General features: G+C 37.4%; 1 protein-coding gene across 1 annotated transcript in view; it reads left to right on the plus strand.

The window, feature by feature from the left end:
• The window catches only part of GPC3 (glypican 3), a 404,846-nt gene that overhangs the window by 40,888 nt on the left and 337,216 nt on the right, over positions 1-26,742 (plus strand). The window lies entirely within an intron of this gene.

The raw sequence follows: 26,742 nt of genomic DNA on the forward strand, positions 1-26,742 counted from the left end.
TTTTTCTTAAGCAGATGCAATCAGCTGCCTTTTTCTTGCCCCACAAAGAAAGAATTAGGGTTGTATAGAAAAAATAATAATTCTGACTACTTCATATTCCAAATCTTTAGAGTTATGGTACCTTTATTAAAATTAACCTCTTTGAATTGTAAGGTGGGTTGATTATAGCTTATTTTGTATGTTATAATGAAATTCTTAGAATTAGCTTAGAAAATTATTCAAATTAGCTAATAAAGCATACATTCACAACAGTTTCTTGGGTCAAAACTTCAAGGGATGTTGGGTTGATTATATGAAGTACAATATATCAGCTTGAAGTATTTTTTAACCTATTTAGCAGTCAGACTCTTGTGAAGAATTTGTTGAGACTAACAATTTGACAATAGAATGAATAATTTAAGGTGATTTTAAAAAATACATGTACCATTCATGTACTTCTTAGATTGGCTTTGGAGCTGATCTGCTGGCTGAAAATGGGGGTGATAAGGAGTGATGTGACATGAGAATTGGGTTCAAGAAGAGAGCTGAATCTTACTTTTTGGGGTGTTAAGGTGCTTTTTCAGAATGGAGTATTTATGATTTGTTTAATTCCAAGAATAACCAGGCCCACAGATATCTTACTACTATTGCCTGCCTGGAGGGGTTTGATAGAGTGATCACACTGGTATTCTAGCATGCAGAGTAGTTGACATGACTGTCCATCTGAAGGCTTTGGGTGTAAGCAACTCTGTCCAGTCCTGCATTTTGCACATTGTTTTCCAGGCCTGGAACAGCACAAGACTAGGTGAGAAAGGAAGTTCTTACAAGATTTTGATTGGATTAATTTATAGATATGGCTGCTATAGCATGGATTTTGAACATTAGTCATGTAAACAGATGGTGGAAATGGGGGGCAGCACCTACTAGTTCTCTCTCTCTCTCTCTCTCTCTCTCTCTCTCTCTCTCACACACACACACACACACACACACACACACACACACACACGGTACATATATTTTTTAAATCACCTTAAATTATTCAAGTTGTGTGGACAGACAGAAGGCCACATAGAAACAACTAGATGATGTCTGAGCTCATTGTGTTGCCTTCTTCCTTGTCACTATGCTATGTACTTATTCTTTATCTTGTTTCATTCTCTTTCACTGCTTCACTTTTATTTTATTTTTTAAAAATATATTTTATTTGTGTGTTTTTTACAGAGAGGAAGGGAGAGGGACAGAGAGTTAGAAACATCAATGAGAGAGAGAAACATCAATCAGCTGCCTTCTGCATACCCCCACTGGGGATGTGCCCACAACCAGTACATGCCCTTGACTGGAATCGAACCCGGGACCATTCAGTCCGCAGGCCGACACTCTATCACTAAGCCAAACTAGTCAGGGCTCACTGCTTCACTTTTAGAAAAAAATAAACTCCATAGGAAAAAGATAGACTCTGATGCCAGACCTCAAGACAATGATGTCATATTTGTAGAGACATTGCCCCCACAATCCTTTGTATGACAAACATTTGGGAAGACAAAACTAAAATCAGAGACCTCTACAAGATGATAAATGGGGGGGGTACAGTTATTTTTTTCCTAAAATATATTTCCTCCCCAAGACTCTGGTAGATCAAATTATTGAGAAAATTGCTCCAATACTTCATGCATATGAAATTAGATGTGAGCTATTCTCTCCACCACATGAAGTTGAAGAAAGCTCATCCTGATCTTGGCCTAGATCCACAATCTATTTAGGATTCCACTTTGGGGGTATTTAAGCAGTGAGTGCTCTCTGCAAATATGTGCACGGTTCCTCGAGCAATCCTTATTGCCTTGATTTGGATTTTATGTCTTCATTTGCAGGAAGCCTTTGCCCTCATAAATGAGCCTGGGGCTCTTTGCTACAGTGGTTGGAGTGCTGTATTGCTAATGTTGTTTTCATAATGATTGAAGCATTAAAGAAAGTTGTACTTTATTTTCAATCTTTGCATTGCCTCGTTTCCTAAATTTAATTTACTTAGATGTACTTAGTAAAATGGGGCAGCACAGTCGTTTTTTGTTTCTGCTTAATTAATTCTTTTTGAAAAACTCTGCTAAAAGTAGGTTTTCTTCTCTTTTTTTTCTCCCCTACCTAATAATAATTATGATGATAATGATAACATTAGTGGCAATTTATTAGGTGCCTACTATTTGATATTTACTTTTACATAATTATCTCATTTAATTTTCTCAGAAGCCCTAAGAGGTTCATATGATAATTATCTCCATTTTAAAAAAAATATATTTTATTGATTTTTCACAGAGAGGAAGGGAGAGGGATAGAGAGTTAGAAACATCGATGAGAGAGAAACATCGATCAGCTGCCTCCTGCACACCTCCTACTGGGGATGTGCCCGCAACCAAGGTACATGCCCCTGGCCAGAATCAAACCTGGGACCTTTCAGTCTGCAGGCCGACGCTCTATCCACTGAGCCAAACCGGTCAGGGCAATTATTTCCATTTTACAGATGAAGAAAGTCATTGATGCCACAGCTTCTTTCAAACCATCATGTGACAATATTTTCCTTGTTCTCAGTGTGCTTGAAGTTAAATAAAATTAAGAAGTTGTAGGATTTGTGGTCCTTGAGAAGGAAAATGGGACAAAATTCTGAATTTTTCATTGCATCTTTACCTCTTCTATACCTTCAAGCATTGAGTTCTGTTTTCTTTGTAGAATTTTATGATAGCTTTTAACTTTGTGCTATCAGGAAATATTTGGGGTATGTCTAGTTTTTTCTGTATGTTGGATGATTCCAGTCTTCCCCAAGGTGCCACTGACTTTGAGTGAGAATAAACTCTTTAGAATGCAGTAACACTTTGCTTTTCTGGAAGTTGCCTATCCTACACCTTGAACTCTCTTCATCAGAGAGGTGAAATAGTGGTTAAGCAGAAATCATACCTGTGCACCTAAATGCCAAGGAGCTCACGCTTATTCAGTTGATTCATCTGAGAGCTCCTTGGGACCTTGTTCAGAGGCTACTAATGTTCTAAATTTATGCATAGTCTTTACAAGTTTGATTTTCTAGTTTTCTATCCAGTAGTAAATAAGCAGTTAAATAGAAGGGTTATAAAATAACTGCTAGAGGGAGGTACGTATAACTAGCAAGAAGTTACGAGTGACAGGGTGGCAGACATAAAAGTGGACTCAAGAACTCACTGAATGTGGCAATTGAGGGCTTTTAGTAGAGGGGTATATCTCTACATGCCTCAGTAGACCCTGTATTATAGTCGATCCAACAACTGATATTCATAGTGATGTTTATGAATCAATAAGGAAAGATAAAAATATTTTCATTTTTTCTTAATATTTCAATTTTAAATGGCTAAAATAATTTTTGTTGCTTAAAGGCATTGAAAGAAACACTGGATTTGGAGTCAGAAAATCTAAGTTATAATTCTCATTCTGTATTTATAAGTTTTATGACTTTGAGTCATTATTTAGATGTGAATAGCCTCAGTTTTCTTATCTGCAAAATGGGGATGATAATGATAGTCCTGTTTACCTCACAGACTAGAGATAATGTATGTGAAAGTGTCTTGAAAACTATAAAACACAATATACATGCATTATTATATAGACAGCTCATTTGTGTAGACTGCTTCAACCCAGTGGTGCCAGATAAATGAGGCATTACTGTCACAGACATTAACTCAAACAAAGCTGGAGTTCATGATGTAATTCAACAACTCTTGCCACATACAGATGATATTCAAACAGTGCACAGGTGGGAGAGCACTGAGGCAAAGGACCCTTTGAAAAGGGGGTTTACATTGTGCATTCTTGGATGTAAAGCTGTGCTATTTGAAATGTCAATAGTGCCAGGTCAAATCCTTTTTCAGCTGCTCTTCTGGCTCCTGTCTGGTATATTTTACACACAAACAAGGAGTTACATCAGAAAGGAGTTGTGCTCAGGCTGTATTTTAATTACATTTTCTGGTCCATACTATCATGGTAGAGAGAAGGAAAAGAGAAGTCAAAATTTAGAGATCTTCAGTTGAGCTTCACTGAGTGTTGGAAGGCTTTCTTCTTGCTTTCTGTGGAGGAGATGAAAAAAATCTCTGAATGGGGTGGGGGATAATGTTTCTGTGCTTCTTCTGTTTCTCCCCTCCCTAATTTTCCATTTCCATCTGCTCTTGACAGTTCATACACTTTTTTCTTTCTGTCAGATCCTGTCTCTCCCACTCACCTTAAATAAAATTGACCTTGGTTTGAACACCCTTTTCCATCAGCTGAGAGCAATTTATCCAGTCATTTCTGCTTGAAATAACTGTTTAGGGATATTATTCAAACAAAGATTTTTTCCTTCATAGTTAATATGTAACTAAATAATTGCCTGAATGTTGATAAACATGTTTTTTTGAGATTCAATCCTTTGTTAATTTAGTTTTTATAATATAGTGGGGTTTCTAAGTGAGTACTGAGCAATTTTTTTTCCATTTCACAATTTTTTCCCTTTGACTAGTTTGACAGTTCTCCTGCCCATGCTCCAGCTCTGAATCCCTGACTCAAACTGCTCACCATTCTGTCACAACCTTTTCTTCTTAGAAAATAATATATGGGAGAGAATAATTACATTGATACATAATTAAGAATTTAATTCATTTACCAGGGCTAAATATAATAACATTAAACTGAATAGAAGAATTTCAGAAATGCAAACCATAACCATGAGTGAGGTTATATATCCTTGAAAATGTAAATTATTAATCAAACCACTCATCTGTATAAGCAAAGCTCTAGTAATCCCATTATAAAAGGGTGAGTTTCTCATCAGATCCCAGAAGATGCTGGCTTTAACTAGGGTACTTTTATGGCCCTGACTCAGATATTTTGGTTACAAAGTTTTTAAAAAATGTGATTGTTTAACTATTAGTGCTATTGGGAAAACAATTGGAAACTGGGTGTTTAAATTCATTTCAGTTATAAACTAAGAACTTTTGGATTCAATTCGGTTTCAAAATTCTGTGGTTTTAGCAGAGCTAGAGACTGGGGAGTTGTAAACCTTTCCTGTGCTCCCTATTAATTTAGAAAAGTCAGTCATTAGACTGAAAACTGTTTAATAAAAAGGGTTTGGAAAAATGACTCAGTGTGCAACAGAGACTGTTCTGGAGCCAATATGAGGTACAGAGATAATGCAGATTAACTCTTTACCCCAGCCCATGCCACTTGATTCAATGGGACTTAGAACTCACAACCTGCAACTGCTATCATCCCTGCCTACCTTCTCACTAGTTATCCCAAGAAAGTAAATTAAAGGACATTGTCCCTGCCCTCTAGACACTTCCAGGAAAAATACCACTTTTACCTAGAGTGATTTCTTCCCACCCCTCCCACGCTGGGATTTGTTTATTTTCTGAAAACATATGTTCCTCCTTCTCTTTCTATCTCACTGAGCTGCAATACCTGATATCGGAGTAATGAAGCATATGTTTGAGAGATTTGAATTCTGTCAGTAGAGTGGAGGTAAAAACAATTTTCCTCTAAGCTGGAAGTAATAACATAGACATTTAAAAGACCTTTCCTTCTATTGACTGTGGGATGCCTCCAAGGGCTGGGTACACACCTGTACTCCTCCTTTTCTCTCATTCCATCTTTCAGTCATCAGGTCTTGTATCTTCCTTTATACTTCCTCACATCTTTTTTCTACATTCCATCTCTGGGTCTCATTGATCACATGCTGATGCCTTGTAGTTCTGTCTCTGATTTTCATTCCAACCTCCATCAGCTCATATCTAGACTACCAGCAAAGACAGATCTGGGTTTCATGCTTTTAGTCTCTGCCTTTACTTCCCAGCTGAGCAATGGAGGGTCATTATTAAGAGGACTAGGTTTGAATGAATCTGGGTGGATATAGGTAGGAGACGTGGGGCTAGTGTGGAGAAGAGAAAGTTGAGGGCTTCGGGTGAGAATCAGAAAACTCCTCTCTCAATATGTACTAAGTCAGTGAGAGATGAATAAAAAATTTCCTGTTCAAAAGTGTTTTACTTATATTGTCTCATTTAAACCTCACAACAACCCTGACTTTGGTACTGTTATTAGCCTTATTTTACTGCTGAGGAAGTGGACGCCTAGATAGCTTAATTAAGTAACTTGTCTAATGACACACAGCCAAAAAATGGGAGACATAGGAATAGAACCTAGCAAGTACAGCTCCAGAGCCTGTGCCCCTAGATGACGTTTGTTATACAGCCTCTGTGTATGTTGTTTCATGGTCATGGGCCATCTCCACAATTCTAGCTTGCTTTCTTGCAAGGAAATTCTATGGTATTTCATAAAAACAACAACAACCCATATTTGCTGAACAAGTACCTAGCATATCTAAAGGCAGGTATTGTGGGGGATTTAAAGATAAAAGCTACCTCATGCCTACCTCCAAGTAGCTCGAATTTCAGTAACTAAAACTTTTATACATGAATAACTTGAGTACAAAGCATTCTAAGAAAAACGCTGTAAGAATAATTTTAGCAGTTTTCTATTGTGAGTAGGGGTAGATCCAGGTTTCATGGAGGGCTCAAAGCTTATACAGTTAGGGGGTCCTCTTTAAGAAAAATAATTAAAAATTAAAAATACAAAATGCCTGTGGCTCTTTTAGTAGGAGAATTGCAAGTGCGGGTCCCTGTAGCTTAAATTTCATTATCTTCACAGGAAATCCGCCTCTCTATGGGAATGTGGGATTGGAAAAGATTAATTCCAACTAGAGGGTAAAGGTTCTTAGAGGAGATTGCCTTTGTGTATTCTCTAGACAGATGTGACTCTTGATCAAGGAGAAGGGCAGGTGAGGGAGTTAGGTAAATTAGTTCACTTCTTTTTCTAAATTAAATTAAAATCTAAACATTATTAATTGCCTACTAGATATGAGTCTTTCTGGACTCCCTGGCTAGCCTTACAGCTTCTCACTCAGTCTTTCCTTTGAAAGGGCATAACACCCAGGGAAGAAACAGAGGGGCATAGTGTGAAGGGCATGGGCTCTGGCTTCAGGAAGACTGGAGTCTAATTTCCAACTCTCTACTCCCTCTCTTTGTGACCAAGGGCAAGTCACTTTTCTCTGAGCCATTAATTAAAGAGGGTTAAATCAAATGTGGGGTGTGAAGACCTCAGCTCTGTGCTGGACTGTAGGAAACAAATGCATAGTAGCCATTGTTTTTTTAAATTCCCTCTTATGCATTTGTAAGCATATGAAGCACATTAAACATAATAGATTTGCTATGTGGCATTGACTGTCATATGTCTGGCATATACATTTTAAAATGCTTTAATATAATTATAATTAATATAAAATGCTTTAATATACCTACTCATAATCCTATCATTCAGAGACAATGGCTTGTAACATTTTTGTGTTTTTACTTTGTGTGTGTGTGTGTGTATGTGTATGTATATGTAAGACTAATAGTATACATTTTCTAAATGGTCCCCAAGTGGTCAGAATGAGTTAAAGTAACCTCTAGATCTAACAAGCAATGGCAGACTGTGATTTCATTGGAAAAGGAAAGGAAGGAGAACAAAAATGATGAAATGAAATTAGTTTATTTATGATGCTTCCCTCTTTTAGTTAAAGTTTTTTAGCATTAGTACTGGATCCGATTAAGTAACATGAAATAATTAGATTAGATCAGGGTCCATTGTATTCCCTCTCCTGAGATACTGTGTGTTTTCTTTCTAGCACTTATCACATTTGTAGTAATACATGTATGGTTATCTGATTAATATGGGCCTACTTTACTAGGTAATGATATTTCTGAGGATAGGGCTTATGTGTATTCTACCTCACCACTGTATACCCAATGAGATAGTTGGCACTCAGTGTATGTTTCAGTGAACACACACACACACACACACACACACACACACACACACACACATTAAAATAAGTAGTACCAGTAGAAAGATTTCTGGAGACACAAAATGGTGACCAAAAAGGCAGACGTGTCCTGAGCCTTATCTTGGAGAAGATAGAAGGAACATCTAAATTGAATAACATAGACCTGGAATTGGCAAAGTATACACAGCTGGTGAGACAATTCGCAGCTGGGAAGGGCAGAGGACGCCCAGAGAACAGCAAGATCGAGAATCTGGGCTGGAGAGAACTTCAAGACTTCCAAGCCGAGAGGGTCAGAAGGAAGCTGTACAGCACCAAGTCCGCGTCCTTGGGGAACAGGCGTAACATCTGACTGTGAAAAGGAAGTCCACAGGGCTGCTGAAGGCAGGGGATTCTAGATCGAAGTCCACAGCCAGGAGAGGCTGAGCCTGGAGGGGGCAGCCTGAAGAACTGCCCAAGCCGCATGGTGCCAGGGGAGAGAAACTTGCAGTAGTGCAGTTGTTTCCCCTCTTTTTGGCCTTTGCTTTTATTCACTAAACCCAGTTCGTAGTACCTTTCAAATAAAAACACTCACCTGCGGCTGAGGTGCAGGTGGAGGTGTGGACTTGTGGAGTCTGGGGAGAGGCTGTGGAGAAGAGCAGGTCAGGGAGAGGTGACCGAGAGTCCGTCACTGGGACAATCCTGACACTAAGAACCTAAGCAGCCATTTTCTCCTAAAGAGCTAGCCCCTCCCATCAGTCTCCAGGCAACCAATACAGCCACACCCAGACTACACCCTGAGTAGTACAAAGGACACAAAAAATCTGAATAGCCCCTAAAAGCCCTCAGAGACTGGGCTGAAGAGAGGCCGTTCAGTACTGGAAAGTGATACAGCAACCTCCCTAACTATACCTCTGTCAGAAACAGCCACTTAAGAGATTAAGATTGACAGTGGGCAGACAGCCTAAGTGGGCAGATTGGTCTCGCCTACTTGCAGTCAAGGCTGTGGAGATATACACAAACAGAGGAGTGGTGGATTGCTTGGAACTTCAACGTGGTGCTGATTACCTAACAGGAAACTGAGAAGTGGCAGACAGTATAGAAGAGTGGGATCTTAAACCAGCCCTCATGGGGCATTAAAACTTGGCTGAAACGGATATCACTTCACTTTTTTATTTTTTATTTAACTTTTCTTTATTTTCTTTCTTTCCTACTTTTTTTTTGGTTTGTTTCTTTTTTTGCATTTCTTCTTCATTCTACTTTTATTTTTATTGTTATTTTATTTTTAATTTCTTTTCTTCTTTTTATTTATTTTCTTCTTATCCACTCATCCTCCTTCTACCTCCTCTATACTGAACTGAGGTCCTCCCCATATTCATCACATTCCTTAACCTTACTTTCTGTATATAAGCTCGGCCTCTACAGATTCTGCCCCCACCCTCTTTTCTGGGTGTTCGTTGTTGGCATTTTTTTTTTGTTTATCAGTTTGTTCTGTGATGTTCTCTCTCTCTCTCTCTCTTTCTCTTTTCCTTCCTTTTCTTCTTTTTCCTTTCTCTCTTACCATTTTTTCTTGCCTCAATATCATTTTTACCCTCTTTTCTCTCCCCTAAATCTCTTTCTCTGGTGGTCACTTACATTGGGGTTTTCGGTGTTGTGAGTACATTTGTGTTTTGCCCCTTTTGTGTTGTGTCTTGTCCAGTTGTATTTTGTGATATTTGGTCAACGTGGTAGAGAGTGAGCCACATAACCAGACAACCTGAGAGAAGACTCCATCCATGAATGGGACAATAACACTCAAGACCCAACTACACCAAGAGAACCCAAATATCCCAAGTAGGAGGCATCCTTAGTTTGTCCAGCCCAGAAGACCAGAGAGATTGCACCACTGGGTCCCACAAAATATCTACTATGTAAGACAAATTCAAAAATCTGGGTGGCATAGCAGTTTGATCTGATACGTAGAAACAATTACAAAGGAACAGCAAAAATGGTGAAAAAAAGACACAAACCCCATTCACAAGAAAAGGATGAATCACCAGAAAAGGATATAAATGAAACAGAGGTAAGCAATTTGTCAGAGAAAGAATTCAGAGCAATGGTCATAAAGACACTGAAAAGGATGGAAGACAAATTCAACGTGTAAGAATCAAGATGAAATGAAGAAGAATCAAGAGGAAACGAAGAATGTACAACCACAATAAAGAACACAGTGGTAAGTTTCAACAGTAGTCTAGAAGAAGCTGAGAACTGCATCTGTGAGTTAGAAGACAAGGTAGAAAAAACCACCCAAGCACAGCAGCAACTAGAAAGGAAACTTAAAAGCAGCAGGAGAATCTAAAGCAGCTTTGGGACAACATGAAACAAAAAAAATCAGCATAATAGTCGTGCCAGAAGAAAAGGAAGCGGAGCAAGGAATAGAAAATCTGTTTGAAGAAATAATGACAGAAAACTTCCCTGATGTTGGGAAGAAAAAAGCCACATAAGTCCAAGAGGCATATAGAGTCCCAAACAAGATGAACCCCAAAAGACCGACACCAAGACACATCATAATTAAATTGGCAAACAAAGTAAGAATCTTAAAGGCTGACAGAGACAGAAGGTTACCTACAAGGGAACTCTCATTAGACTATCAACTGATTTCTCAACCAAAACACATCAGGCCAGAAGGAAATGGAAAGAAATATACAAAGGATGCAAAGCAAGGGACTGAATCCAAGAATACTATACCCAGCAAGCCTATCATTCAAAATTGAAGGGGAAATCAGGAGCTTCACAGACAAAAAAGGGCTAGGTGAGTTTACTACCACCAAGCCAGCAATGCAAGAAATGCTAAAGGGACTGCTGTAAAAAGAAGAATAAAAAGTGAAGAAGGAACACAGGCATAAAGAATAAAAATGGCAATAAACAAGTACCTATCCTATATAATAAAAACCTAATATACAGATCGACAAATGGCAGAATGACTGGTGGAACGACCTGTCGCTATGGCATGCATTGACCACCAGGTGGTAGACGCTCAATGCAGAAGCTGCTCCCAACCTTCAGGCCCCAGGCCAGCCAGCCAAGGTGGGTGCCAGTGGGGAGCCCCCAGATCTCCCCACCAGTCACCCCGCAGAGGGAAGTGGTAGGGGGTGGGGCCTGCAAGCAGGCGGTGTCAGACCAGCCAAGGCAGGTGCCAGTAGGGGCCCCTCAATTACCCCACAGATCAGCCCTGATCGCCAGCAAGGCCTAGGGACCCTACCCATGCACGAATTTCATGTATCAGATCTCTAGTCAATAATAATCTTAAGCATAAATGGATCAAATGCTTCAATCAAAAGACATAGGGTAGCTGAATGGATAAGAAAACATGACCCATATATTTTTTGTCTATAAGAGCCCCACCTCAGAACAAAGGACTCACACAGACTGATAGTGAAGGGATGGAAAAAAATTTGAGGCAAATAGAAATGAAAAACAAAGAAACAAACAAATCTGGGGTAGCAATACTTCTATCTGACAAAATAGACCTCAAATTTAAGGACATAACAAGGTGGGGGTAAGGGGGAGAGATCAACTAAAGGACTTATATGCAAGCATATAGGCCTAACCAATGGACACAGACAACAGGGGGGTGAGGGCATGAGTGGGGGGATGGGGGGTAATGTGGGGATAAGGACACATATGTAATAACTTAATCAATAAAAAAATTAAAAAATGAAATAAGGTGGGGCACTTCATAATACTAAAGGGAGCAATTCAACAAGAGCATATAACTCTGATAAACATGTATGTACCCAATGCAGGAGCACCCAAATACATAAAAAAAACTTCTGGAAAATATTAAGGGAGAGATCGATAGCAATACAGTCATAGTAGGGGACTTTAATAGCCCACTGACATCACTTGATGAATCCTCTAAACAAAAAATCAGCAAAGAAACAGCAGTCCTAAATGACTCACTAGATCACATAGATTTAATTGACACCTTCAAAACATTTCACCCCAAAGCTACAGAATATACATTTTTCTCAAGTGCACATGGGACATTTTCAAAGATAGACTACATATTAGGACACAAAGTCTCTTCAAATTCAAGAAGATAGAAATCATATAAAACATCTCAGATCACAATGGCATAAAATTAGAAATCAACTACAATAAAAACAATAAAATCAAATACTCGGAGGCTAAATATCATGCTATTAAACAATGATTGTGTTACCAAAGAGATCAAAGAAGAAATAAAAAGCATCCTGGAAACAAATGACAATGAAAATGCAACAATCCAAAATCTATGGGACACAGTGAAAGCAGTCCTGAGATGGAAGTTCATAATTCTACAGGCCTGCCTCAAAAAAAAGAAAAAATGGTAATAAATTATCTAACTCTGCAACTTAAAGAATTAGAAGGAAAGCAACAAGAAAGGCCTAGAGTAAGCAGAAGGAAGGAAATAATAAAGATCAGAGTGGAAATAAACAACATAGAGACCAGAAAATCCATACAAAAGATCAATAAAACCAAGAGCTAGTTCTTTGAAAGGATAAACAAGATTGATGAACCTCTAGCCAGGCTTACCAAGAAACAGAAAGAGATGACCCAAATAAACAAATCGGAAATGAAATAGGTGAAATAACAACTGACCCCACAGAAGAAATACGAAGGATTGCAAAAAATTACTACAAACAACTCTACTCCAACAAACTGGGCAACCTAGAAGAAATGGACATATTCCTAGAAAAATACAAGTTTCCAAAAACTCAATCAGGAAGAATTAAAAAAGCTGAATACGTTGATAACTACTGATGAAATTGAAACAGTAATAAAAAAACCAGCAAACAAAAGCCCTGGACTAGATGGCTTCACAGGAGAGTTTTACCAACCATTCAAAGAAGAACTAAAACCTATCCTTCTAAGACTATTCAAAAAAATTCAAGAGGAAGGCACACTTCCAAGCTCTTTCTTTGAAGCCAGCATTACCCTAATCCCAAAACCAGATAAAGACACTACAAAGAAAGAGAATTACAGGCCAATATCCCTGATGAACATAGATGCTAAAATCCTCAAAAAATTATAGTAAATCGGATCCAGCATTACCTTAGAAAGATCATACACCATAACCAAGTGGGATTTATTCCAGGGATGCAAGGATGGTAAAATATCCACAAATTAATAAGTGTGATACTTCACATAAACAAATTGAGAGGTAAAAATCACATAATCATATCAATTGATGCAGAAAAAGCATTTGACAAAATCCAACACCCTTTCCTGATAGAAACTCTCAGCAAAGAGGGAATAGAAGAATCATACCTCAACATAATAAAAGCCTTATATGACAAACCTACAACCAACATCATACTCAATGGGCAAAAACTAAAACCATTTCCCTTAAGAACAGGAGCAAGACACTTTCACCAATCCTGTTCGACATAGTACTGGAAGTGCTAGCCATAGCGTTTAGACAAGAAGAAGAAATAAAAGGCATCCAAATTGGAAAAGAAGTAAAATTGTAATTATTCGCAGATGACATGATATTGTACATAGAAAACCCTAAACACACAATTAAAAACTACTATATTTAGTAAATGAATTTGGCAATGTAGCAGGATAAAAAATTAACACCCAGAAATCTATGGCTTTTTTTTTTTTACACAGCAATAATGAACTCACAGAAAGAGAAACCAAAATAATAATAATAATAATAATAATAATAAAAATACAAAAAACAACAACAAACAATCCCATTTACCATTGCAACAAAAAATTAAAATACCTAGGAATAAACTTAACCAACGAGGTAAAGTACTGATACTCAGAAAATTACAGGACGCTGAAAAAAAGAGATAAAGGAAAACATAAACAAATGGAAGAATATACCATGTTCATGGATTGGTAGAACCAACTTCATTAAAATGTCCATACTACCCAAAGCAATCTATAGATTCAGTGCACTCCCCATTAAAATACCAACAGCATATTTCAAAGATCTAGAACAAACTCTCCAAAAATTCATCTTGAATAAAAAAAAAGACCTTGACTAGCTGCAGGAATCCTGAGAAAGAAGAACAAAGTTCGAAGGATCACAATACCAGATACCAAGCTATATTACAAAGCCACTGTCCTCAAAACGGCTTGGTACTGGCACAAGAATAGACATATAGACCAATGGAACCGAACAGTGAACCCAGAAATCAACCCAAGCCGATATGCTCAATTAATATTTGACAAATGAGGCAAGCGCATACAATAGAGTCAAGAGAATCTCTTCAGTAAATGGTATTGGGAAAATTGGACAGATACATGCAAAAAAATATGAAACTAGACCACAAACTTACACCATACACAAAAATAAACTAAAAATGGATAAAGGACTTAAATATTAGATGGGAAACCATAAAAATCTTAGAAGAATTCATAGGCAGCAAAATATCAGACATTTGTCATAGCAATATCTTTACTGATACAGCTCCTAGGGCAATGGAAACTAAGAGGAAAATAAACAAATGTTACTACATCAGAATAAAAAGCTTCTGCACAGCAAAAGAAACCATCAACAAAACAACAAGAAAGCCCACTACAGGAGATAACATATTTGCCAATGTTATCTCTGATAAAGGTTTAATCTCCAAAATTTACAGGGAACTCATACAATAAAAGGAAGATAAACAATCCAATAAAAAATGGGCAAAGGACCTAAATAGACACTTTTCAAAAGAGATACAGAAGGCCAAGAGACATATGAAAACATGCTCAAAGTCACTAGTCATGTGAGAGATGCAAAGCAAAATGACAATGAGATATCATCTCACACCTGTCAGAATGGCTATCATCAACAAATCAACAAATGACAAGTGTTGGCGAGGATGTGGAGAAAAAGGAACCCTGGTGCACTGCTGGTGGGAATGCAGACTGGTGCAACCACTGTGGAAAACAGTATGGAGTTACCTCAAAAAATTAAAAATGGAACTCCCGTTTGACCCAGTGATCCCACTTATAGGACTATATACCAAGAAACCAGAAACACCAATCAGAAAAGATATATGCACCCCTATGTTCATAGCAGCACAATTTACAATAGCTAAGATCTGGAAACAGCCTATGTGCCCTTCAGCAGATGAGTGGATTAGAAAACTGAGGTACAGCTACATAATGGAATACTATGCTCCTGTAAAAAAGAAGGAACTCTTACCATGGATGGAATTGTTGAGCATTATGCTAAGTGAAATAAGCCAGTCAGATTAAGATAAATATCCCATGATCTCACTCATTTGTGGAATATAATGAACAACATAAACTGATGAACCAAAATAGAATCAGAGACATAGAAGCATCCAACAGACTGTCTAACTTATGAGGGAAGGCAGGGGGTGAAGGGGTAAGAGATCAACCAAAGGACTTGTATGCATGCATATGAGTATATTTGTTGGACACAGACAGTAGGGGGTTGAGGGCATATGTTGGGGTGTGGGAACGGCCGCGGAGAAGTCAGTGGGGTAAAAGGAGACTCATGTATACTTTAAACAATAAAGAATTTAAATTTTTTTTTAAAAAGGAACAGATTTCTAATTTTTGTACTGTCTTTGCAAAACCTACAACTATGACCAGATGGAAAAGCAACGATATAAGCTGTTGCCTAAAGCACTTGTTTCTAGATTTTAAAATCTACTCAAGCTGTAAGATCCTAAAAGTCTAGCTAGTGAGTTGATGCTTGCCCACTGATATGGAATGTTTTATGTTTCCCCAAGCTTCTGCCTCTTTTTCTGGCCTCAGTACTACCTCACTTGCTGATTGTCTTTTCTTCCATCTTTATCTAGGCTCTTGATAGAACACTGTGAACAAAGTTTAGTGCTATGGATTTAAACTTTGTGGTCAAGAATTCTGAGTATGGTGACATTTGTGAGCTTTTCCAAATATACTCTTATTAGAGGCCCGGTGCACGAAATTTGTGCAGTGGGGGTGGGGTCCCTCAGCCTGGCCCTGTGCCCTTTCACAGTCTGGGACCCCTTGCTCCTTACTGCCCACCTGCTTGCTGCTCCTTGCCGCTCGGCTCGCTGCTCCTTAGTGCTGCCACAGAGGCTCCCGCCACCGCCACTGCGCTCACCAGCTGTGAGCCCAGCTTCTGGCTGAGCGGCGCTCCCCCTGTGGGAGTGCACTGACCACCAGGTGGCAGATCCTGCATTGAGCATCTGCCCCCTGGTGGTCATTGCTCATCATAGTGACTGGTCGTTTTGATGGTCATTCTGCTGTTCAGTTGATTTGCATATTACGTTTTTATTGTGTAGGATTATTGCTTACTGTGAAGACTTGAAAGTGATAAAACACACTTTGTTTCAGTATATTCTTTTTTTAAAGTAAGTTTGTACTATACAAATTAGTACTATATGCTTATTAGAGAAAATTAAATAAAAAAGAAGTGGAAAATAAAATGACCCACATTCTATCCCCCAGAGGCTAATTACTATTAACATTGTGATGTATTACCTTGTATACTTTTGTTCAGTATTATACATGTATAGGCGTTTGAGTATATTTCTTCAAAATTTAGTTATACTGCCTTTTCATGTAATATATTATCACAATTTTCCATATCAATAATGCTTTTCTATAATACAATAGAAAATAGTACTTAGAGGCCACCTAGTACTTAGTAATGTGGTTGTCTCAGGTGTTATTAATTCAACCCTCTCTACTGTTAGAAATTTAGGTTATGTTCAGTAAACTGCAATGAAATAAATAAATTAATCATGTATCTAAATATTTATGCATACTCTTAATTATTTCCTCAGGATAAATTCCTGCAACTGAAATTGCTGGGTCAAAGGCTATGCAGTTTTTAAGGTTTCTCATACTTACTGCCTATTTGAATTCCATAAAGTTTATCTATTTTCAATCACACTAGCAATATATGAGTGTTCATTTTCCTGACCATTTTCCATTTTACAGTAACCCCAATTTGGGTGAAAAAATATTATTCCTTGGTTACTAAGGAGATTTGTTGGTTATTTCTGTTTTTTTAGTTTGTATTTTTTCTCATTGCTATTTCTTCATTTAAAAATTTTAGCTATTCTTTGTTTCTTATTGAGAGGCCCTTATTGATTGTAAGAGCTCTTTATGTATTCAGGATGCTAACTCATTTTATATGTTATAAATTGCTTTTACTACTTTGTTAATTCTATTTTTTCATTTTCATGGGGGTTTTAAAACAGCTTTAGTCAAGTGTATAAAATATCTTCCTTTAGCTTCCAATATGTTCTTTTATTCTTTACTAATTGATGCCCTTAGCATGAACCAAATATAGGTTCTGACTTCTGCTCTGACACTGGCTGTGTAAAAAATGGTAAGTAATTTGAAGTGTCTGAGTTTGTTTCCTTATGTGCAAGATAACACCTGACCTGCCAACCTGCTCGAGTTTTTGAGGATCAAAAGAGGTAATGTATATTGAAATGCTTTGAAAAGTTTAAAGGATTATTGTTGATATTTACCCTGACACCGACCATTAGTCCAAATGAGTTCATTTTCACTGTGCTAGTATCAGCATTACTGGATTTCAGACCTATCTGGCTATTTACTAGGCAGTAATCTTGATCTAGAAGTATATTGGAGTTTGTGCTCTTGTAGCTGGAAAGATGCTTGAAGAGCAGTGAAATGTTGCCTGCCACCAGTCTTATTGCCTGGAGCATGGATTCTGGGCATCCTTCCCACCTTCTCAACTGGGAAAATGGGCTCTGAAACTATTCTTTGATGTAGCATGTGTGTTTACTTCCACATGCCCCAGTCATTGAAGGGGTAGCTAACGAAACCCATTCAGTGATGCCAAAGTGCCTGTTCCTGTCCAACAGAGTAGTAAATGGGGGAAAACCCAAAGGCCTTCTGTCCACACTTTCATTCCTTGGGGATGTGAGAAACAGTACTCTTTCTAGCAATTAACATTTGAAACAGATACACTGACTTATCAGATAAATTAGTGGTTTAGCATTGTTTTGTGGTACCCATTCTGGAAAGAGTTTTTTATTATGTTTTAATTGAAAAAACCTTTTTTTTTATTGTGAGATGACCATAATTTTTCCTCTCTAAATGCCAGATAAAAATCAGAGAGGCAGGAAAAGCAATTAAAGTATCTCATGCATCAAAGTAATCATTAGTGGACAAACAAAGTATGTTCTTTCTGGCAAGTTCTGCCAGATGGTTAAGATGGCTTATAGTGGAAGAAGAGGCTTACAACAAATGACAAGTGCTGGTGAGGATGCGGAGAAAAGGGGACCCTAGTCCACTGCTGGTGGGAATGCAGGCTGGTGTAACCACTGTCAAAAACAGTATGGAGTTTCCTCAAAAATTTAAAAATGGAACTCCCGTTTGACCCAGTGATCCCACTTCTAGGAATATGTTCTAAGAAACCTGAAACACCAATCAGAAAGAATAGATGCACCCCTATGCTCATAGTGTCACAATTCATAATAGTAAGGTCTGGAAACAGCCCAAGTGCCCATCAGTGGATGAGTGGAAAGAAAAGCCGTGGTACATTTACACAATGGAATACTACTCAGTTGTAAAAAAAAGAAGGATCTCTTACCATTTGAGACAGCATGTAGGTACCTAGAGAGTATTATGCTAAGCAAAATAAGCCAGTTAGAGAAAGATAAATAGCACATGATCTCACTCATATGTGGAATCTAATGCACAAAATATACTGATAAACAAAATAGTTCTAGAGACATAGAAGCATGGAAGAGACTGATGCATTTCAGAGGGAAGTTGAGGGTGGCTGGGGAACTTATATGCATAAATGCATAGTCCAATGGACATGGACAATAGTGTGGTGAAGGCCTGGGAGGGGTGGGTGCATGGTGGATGGGGAAAAAAGGGGGATATCGGTAATACTTTCAACAATAAAGATAAATTAAAAAAAATAAATGATGCACACATTATTTCATATATATCCTTGAGGGGTTTTTGTTTTGATGGGAGGGGAAGATAGTGTGTGCTCATTTAAGCCTTTGCTATTGTAAAGTTGATCAGGTTAGACATTTGAACTCATCTGAGTCACTCATAAAGGAGAAGCAAACTTGACTAAGTTTATTGAAAGTAAACGTGCTAAGTTTGATTAATCTTCATAATGGTAGTGATATTGCCTAGCTATTATTATCCTCATTTCACAGATAAGGAAACTGGAATTAGAAGCCATATAGCCCAAGGCCACATAACCAGTAAGTGGCAGCATTAAGTTTCTAACTTCAAAGGCATTACTCTTTTCATTGAGCCACACTGTCCTTCTTATAGTTAGAAGATAAACATAAGCTTTAACAACTCATAAAAATGATCACAGAGAGTTTAAAAAAATAGAAAGTGCTGTTAGGAATCCGTATGGTAATGGAGAAATAAAGAAACTACCCCAAGAATGGCCCCCAAAATTTTATTTGGCAGAAGGCGTCAAATTCCGTTGATGTGAAACAATTCTCTGTAGGGACATACTAGCATGAGTTAATTGTATCCTGAGTATTCTGTGGCAGTATGGCAGACTTTTCTATTGCCTCATAAAGAATCGCACACACACCCTTCAGAGTTCATTTTAGTACTTTTCAGCCTGACATCTAAAGGGGCTGCTACTCTGACAAACACAATCTGGCCAGCTGTTATTATTTTGCACTACATTTAATTTCTTCCTGCCAAAGATTTAGACTTCTTTCCCTGATAAAGATCAGGGGAAATTGTCTGGTATTTACAAAATCCCATCCAGGCGTATCTGTTACAATGTTCACCTAGCAAAGTTTATTAGATTATTAGGGCTTTAAACCCTTGGGCACTTTCATTATTAAAATTTTAAAAAGAAAAACCCAAACATCTTCAACAAATTTAAGTGACATAATTAGACCCTGGACTTGTCTTACAGGCATTATAGAAGTATGAAAATGATTTAAATAGTATTTGCTTCCAGAGAAACTTGGTGAGTTTGACAGGGATGAAAGGAAAGTGGTTTTGTTCCTTTGCTCTTCTGAGTTAATGGGGAAAGTGATATCTGGAACTGAAATAAATGTACTATAGTTGTATGGCAAAATTACTCCCATAAGTAGTTAGCCATACCACACAGGGCCTCTCTTTCTTGGTCTAGTTAAAATGTGGGCACTTCAGTGTTAGAGGAATATGTGCGTCTGTCATTTCCTTGCTCATGAAATCTCCTTAGAGTAAACACTGAGATAGACTCCTTAAACTCTAAGTTCTTTAATTATACTTATACTATACTAGACGTGTGAAGATATTAATAGGAATATTCAGTATTTTTGAGGTATAGTTTTCCTCAAGGGATTTCAGTGTGCTTTATGTGCAATGATTATATTTTCAAGCATTTTAAAGTTGAAAGTTTGTAGCACTTTTGTTATTTTCTCTCTTGTGTGAGTGTAGATCTGGAGGGTTGAGATGGTGAGCTAAATTAGTCAAAATAGGGAGCCAGTAACTATCTGGAACTTTAGCTGTATGACATCTTTGGGAGAGAGGAGCTAGACAAAAGCAATCTAAATTTGTTTTGGGAAGTGGGGTGGAATGGTACTAATTCAGGCACCAAAATTTTGGAACATAAAAATTTGCATAAGAAAGAGAAATGACTGCTTAAGAACATTGATTAAAGTGTTTATTACATATGCTAACTTGAGAATTTTTTTTCTATTGTATGTTTACTTGGCATCAGGCTAGGTTTTTTTTTTTTTAAAAAAACACAAATTATTAAAGCCCTCTTATTTAAAGACTATGTTAGAAATGTCTAACAATTAAGCAGGACCATATTTGGGCTTTTTCTTCTTATTTTGAAGGCAGTCAGAAGCCCTTTATGTGAAAACTGTAATAGTGCAAACATCTGTTTATACATTAAATATACAGGCAATAAATGCTTAAATGGAAGAAGTAAACTCAAGGCAGGAAGTAAATATTTTATAAAAATTAATGATCTAGAGTGAAATCTTACTAACTCTGGCTCTGTTAATTCGAATATTGTTATGATTTGACTTGTACTGAAGTTTACTTTCATCCCATTTATGAAGAAAGTATATGCTAAACAAATTAATAGTTTATATAAGATTTGCAGGAAGTCATGTTTAACTTGCTTGAAAGACTCAAGAAAACTCATTAATTGGGGCTGCTAATTACAAAAAGCTTTGCTTATTAAAGCAAACCTGACAGAAACTTTACTTGGAAATACTTTATTAGCAGTGATTTTGAGTTACTCTAGGTATGGAAAAATAATAAAAGGCAGTGAAGAGTTAAACAGAATAGATTCTGGAATAAATTGACTTGATCTTGAATCTTGTTATCTACGGAAGTCCACATAACCTCTCTAAGCCTCAATATCCTCATCTCTAAAACACGGGCAATAAATAATAGGACCTAACTGTCACAGTTGTGAGAATTCAATGACATGATTCATGTAAAACTTAACATAGAAGGGTGCCCAGTATACAGGAAGTGCTCAGTAAATGTTATCTGGTGTTTTTTATTCTTGTAAAAGTAGTTGTAAATCACACTTCACTAACTTAACTTTTTCCGTCATCAATTAAGATTGGTATAGATATTCCAGAAAAGCATCCTATTTGTTGAGCTAACCACTCTTGAATTTCAATGAGAGGCCTTCTGGGACAGTAACAATAAATTGGCCTACCTATTCTATAGACCAAATATACACAAGAAAAGGGATGATTATCAGGGTCAAAATCTTTTCTGTTTCTAAGGAGGGGAATTCTAATTGAACAGATTTTATAAGCTTAGTTGACCATGAAGTCATGTCATGACGTTTTATTGGATTCTGAAAAATACCAAGAGTTTATATGTCTGAATATCTTATTATAATATTTCTAATATTATTTTTCTGCTATTCTGCTAACACTTTACTACATAAATAATAGGTGTTAGTTTTTGAAGAGAACTTAATAAATACTGGTAAATATAAAATAGCATATGAGCATCACCCAGAATCTTAGCATCCAGAGATGACTATGGTCAACATAGGCTTTCTGATTTTTTCCCTGAATATATCCAAACACACATATGTAGATATTCTCGCAAAAATAGAATTATACTGCACATGTTAAAAGCAGTGCTAGTGATAAAACAGTATATGTGCATGTTTTCTTAAGTTATTTTCAGGCATGTCTTAAAATAGGATATTCATTTGTAATCACGAGATGGACTTGAACTTGAGAAATTGCATATAATTTTATATCTGAGAGTCCTCATCAGATCTTATTCTGTTGAGACCAATAGAAATTCAGCACAGAGAATATGGCTTCAATTATCTTTATAGGTCTGTTAAAATTCAGGAGAGGGAGAGAGAGAGAGAGAGAGAGAGAGAGAGAGAGAGAGAGAGAGAGAGAGAGAGAGAGAGAGAACATGCCTGTGTATGTGTATGCTGGGTGGAGATTTTTTCCTGTTGTGTGGTTTAGTGACAAGAGCATTGGACTGGGAGTAAGAAGATATGGCTTATATCTCTGACTCCATCATGACTCACTGGATGACCTTAGGCAATTAATGTCATTTTTCTGGGCTTTAGTTTTCTCATATAAAATGTGGGGTTAGGCCAGATAATTTTTACAGCCATTTGCAGCTCAAAGAGTCTGAGCTGTTTTTTTTTTTTTTTTTAAATCAAACTTGCCTGTCTGCTTGGAAGAACCCAAGACTCTTTGGATATCTTTCTAAAGACAGGAGGGGTGATGAATCTCGTTTTGTTGGCGCCAGATAGACCAAAGCTGTAATTTTTAGCCTATCAGGCATTTGACTTTTGAAAGTGCTAAATCTTTCATTAGGAATAAATGTGGAAGCTCTAGGTTATTTACCATTATTTACACTTTTCATTCATAACTGTCAGTGTCAAAGGCTCTGTTGACATAACTGTGTCAATGAAGTTAGTGTTAATCAGTTTAGTGGCTAAGTCACAAATATATCAAACAGCCAATCATAATGCAAGAGTCCTCTAAAGCCTGACTGAAATATTTATTTTGTTAGGATGAAAATGTCTGGGCTTCACTGGGTTTTCTTTGAAGAACTTGATTCGGCTTGAAGTCTAGAAGAAAAAATATCAGTGATTGTCTCTCAGATTTTTATTCTGTCTTCCTCCAAGGCTTTTCATTTTTCAGAAGCCATTGTTAGCACTTTTAAGTCAAGGTGAGAGAGCTGTGATATTTTTTATCCTAGGGGTTTAAGCATGTGTGAAAAACTTGTATCTGATTTCTTGTCCCATTTCTGTCATGTGGAAACTGCATGACCTTGAATTAAACCACTTAACCTATCTGAGCCTCCTGTTCTTCATCTGTAAAATGGGGATAATCCTTATCTTGCTTAAATCTCACATTGTAATGAGACCCAACTAAGATAATGCTTTAGTTGTCATTAAAATGTAAAGTTTTATTAGTATCATTTAGTTTAGTGCTGTTATTTAGGTCCTCAGTAGGCAGGCCTGGCTTGATATAACAGATACAATCCTGAAAAATTAAATGGGAATCAGTTTTATAAATCAGAATTCTTCTATGCCTTACATTATACCTTATGTATTGCCACAGAAAATTTTGTCCTCCAGAGGTCATTAAAAATTAAATGGTTCAACAAACTTATTCAACTGAATAATGAACAATATTCAAATAAAACATGAGCACTGCAAATTATATTAAATACAGTGCTAAAAATTTAGCTCCAGAGACCCTGGAAAGGGAAGTAATTCATCTTCAAAAATGCTCAGGACTTTCTTTGGGGATGGAATAGGTGGGTGGGGGAGTAGGCGGCTGGCAGTGGGAGGTCAGGGAGCGGAGAAGACAAGAAGAAAAACATTTAAAATATAGCTGTTCTGAATAATCCTCTCTGTGTCAGCCCAGGTAGCTATTACCAACCCCCATCATACACTTGTTGTTCTTTTTCCAGACATCTTTAATACAGACAGGGAGACTGTAGTAAAAATGTGTCTTTGTACTTACAAAAAGTTGTATGGTCTCTCTGAGAATCACTTTTGTTTTCTTTTTTCTACCCAGCCATTCAGAGAGCCTGCTTACCAGCCTAGCAGGAAAGAAAAGATAAATACCTAGAGCCAAGGCAAAACTCAAAGGAAGCAAGATTAGAAAATTGATACGTGTGAAGAGAACATTTGAGCATAGTAACGTGGTCACTAGTAGGAAGAAACTGTTTCAGGTTTACATACTGAATTACCTCATGTTTAAGTTGTCATGGCTAATTAATTTTCATGTGCTAAAACAAATTTGCATGTATTGACCATGTACTAACTGAGAGTTTTATTGAAAATTGAAGAGCGAGATGGTTTTATTCCTGGTGTGATTGAAGCTATGCTTTCAGAAGGGACTTTAAGCCCCTTCTAGTTGCAAAGCCCTTGGGAAACTCAGCTCATGAAAAAGCACCAGCTTTGGAATCAGAATGCACAGGTTCCGGTTCCAGCTTGGTTATTTTCTAGCTCTGGAACCTGTGACTAACCGAACCCCTTAGGGGTCCTTTCCCCAATCAGCAGGTTAGGTTAGGTCTTCCTGTCATCCCACCCTATCTCACATCCCCCCAATTGTTCTCTTTCTCCATCTTAGCACCTACTACACTAGAAATGATGTGCTTTGGATGGGGGAAGGAGCATGGGGGGATGTTTGTCCCCTTCACTGAATTGAAAGCTCCTAAAGGGTCCGCTTTGAGTTCATCTTTGTATCACCACCCCCCAGTTCAGTGTTGGTAGGTAGGTACACATAATATATTTTAGCAGATATTGGTGGAACTTTATTTAATTTCTCTAAGCCTTGGGTTTCTCATCTATAAAATGGAGCTACCACATATACACTTTATATTGTGAGAGTATAAAGATGTACATATAAAATTACATATTATACTAAACAGCACTATAAAACACACTTATGTAAGGGACTATTACAAATTAGGGTTATTATGTGTAATTCACATTTTAAACTCTAGGACTATCATCCTAATGTAGTTTAGGCAAATTAACCTTTTTGAAGTGCAGTTTGTCTGTCCAAAGAGGTGAGTAGACTAGCAGCACATTGGTCCTTAACTGAGGTCCATGGATGTGTTGCAGTGGGTCCTCATAACTCCTGAAGTTGAAATGCTTTGTATATGTGCCTTTTTTTCTGAAGAGAAAGCACATAGCTTAAATTAGATTCGCAAAGGGGTCTATGCCCCCCAAATAGTTAAAAACCACAAGGCTAGCTAATCTCTAAAACTCTATTCAGCTCTAATCTGATTCTATGAAGAATCCTAGTCTGAACAAATAGATTCAAATTTATGATTATTTAATGGACTCAAATAAGTAGTCTCAGTTATTTGAATAGCATTAAAATCAGGATTCCCAGATTTAATAATATCAATTTCAGTACTGATTGTTGTCATATTCTTCTACCACTTAGATGCCTACTTGGCTTGAGGAAAGAACTATTATTTTGGATGTTGCCTTCCATATCCTTTCTCAAATGTTATTATATCCTCACCTATGTTGCTTTTAAGAGGTGATGGGTTTTGGTCTGCAGGATCAGAATGTTTGTAATTAGTATGTTTGTAATCGAGTGCAATAAATATCCTTTAAAGAAATCAAATAGCAATAGCAAAGTTATATCTCAGTAGAGGAATTAGAAGAGTTGCACCATTTAGGAGCCTAGCTGTGTTTGTTCTGATCATAATGAAGCTACTGTATACCATTTAGGTCTCTGGGGAAGTGATATAGTTAAAATCCCAACATCTGTAGAAATAGCATGGTTGATCCAGTTATGTACAATGAACTTTCTACAGTATTTCAATAAAGGGAGGTGGGAGTAAAACTATCAGATTAAGAGGTATGGGCAATTTTTTAAAAATATATTTTTATTGATTTCAGAGAGGAAGGGGGAGGGAGAGAGAGAGATAGAAACATCAATGATGAGAGGGAATCATTGGTCAGTGGGCTCCTGCATACAACTCGGGCATGTGCCCTGACTGTGACCTCCTGGTTCATAGGTCAACTCAACACTCATCCACTGAGCCACACCAGCTAGGCAGAAGTATGGGCAATTTTTACAGTGAGTAGAAGAAAATGTGATTTTCTAGCCTGTTTTAGAATCCTATTCATTGTTGGCACTGGGAGGAAGAAACTGCTGACAATATGGGTGACCTCATGTTAATTTTTTGGGAGGAGAGTATCCTTCAACCAATCACTTAGAACAATTTAGTGGGAGGGGGGCGGAAACCAACCACAGAGTAAGAGGCAGAAAATTGAGTTTTTATTCATGGGTCTACCATTAAGCAGAGAGTGTAACATTGGGCAAATCTCTTCCTGATGCTGAGCCTCTTTGGTTAACTGTCACCTAGGGACCCTTTCCAGGGCTATTGTAATTATTGTTAATTATAATAATAGTGAGATTTTTATTTATTGTCTACTATGTGCCACTTTCTATGGGTTTTAAAATAAAATTGATTTCTTCCTTACAGTAATCCTGTTAGGTAGGTGGTTTTACCTTCAATTTATGGATAAGGAAAATTGAAGCTCAGAGAGGGTAATTTACTTGTTCAAGTACTACCATATACCCAATCTTTACTGATTTTTTTTCTCCCACAAAGATTCCATCCTATGACCCCTGCCCTGGTTTCAGCACTCAGCTCTAGGCAGAACTTTTTAACCAGTTACTAGCTAGTCTTCCTGCCTCCACTTTTATATCTTTAACTATCTATCAATTTTTAAGATGTAACGCAGTTAACCACTTCTTCCAGGACACCTCTCCTGACCACCCCCTCCACTGGATTAGGTTACCCTCCTCTGTGTATCTCTGATGTGCTTCAATAAAAATATAATAATAGCCTATATTTAATAAGTGTCTACTATCTACCAGGTACTGTTATAAGCTCTTCATATGCAGAACTCATTGAGTTCTCACAACAACCATATAAAGTCGGTGCTATTAATACTGTGTTTTAAAGATGTTCAGTAATTTGCC

Source organism: Myotis lucifugus, unplaced genomic scaffold (assembly GCF_000147115.1).
Source record: "Myotis lucifugus unplaced genomic scaffold, Myoluc2.0 scaffold_2, whole genome shotgun sequence".
Classification (NCBI taxonomy): Eukaryota; Metazoa; Chordata; class Mammalia; order Chiroptera; family Vespertilionidae; genus Myotis; species Myotis lucifugus.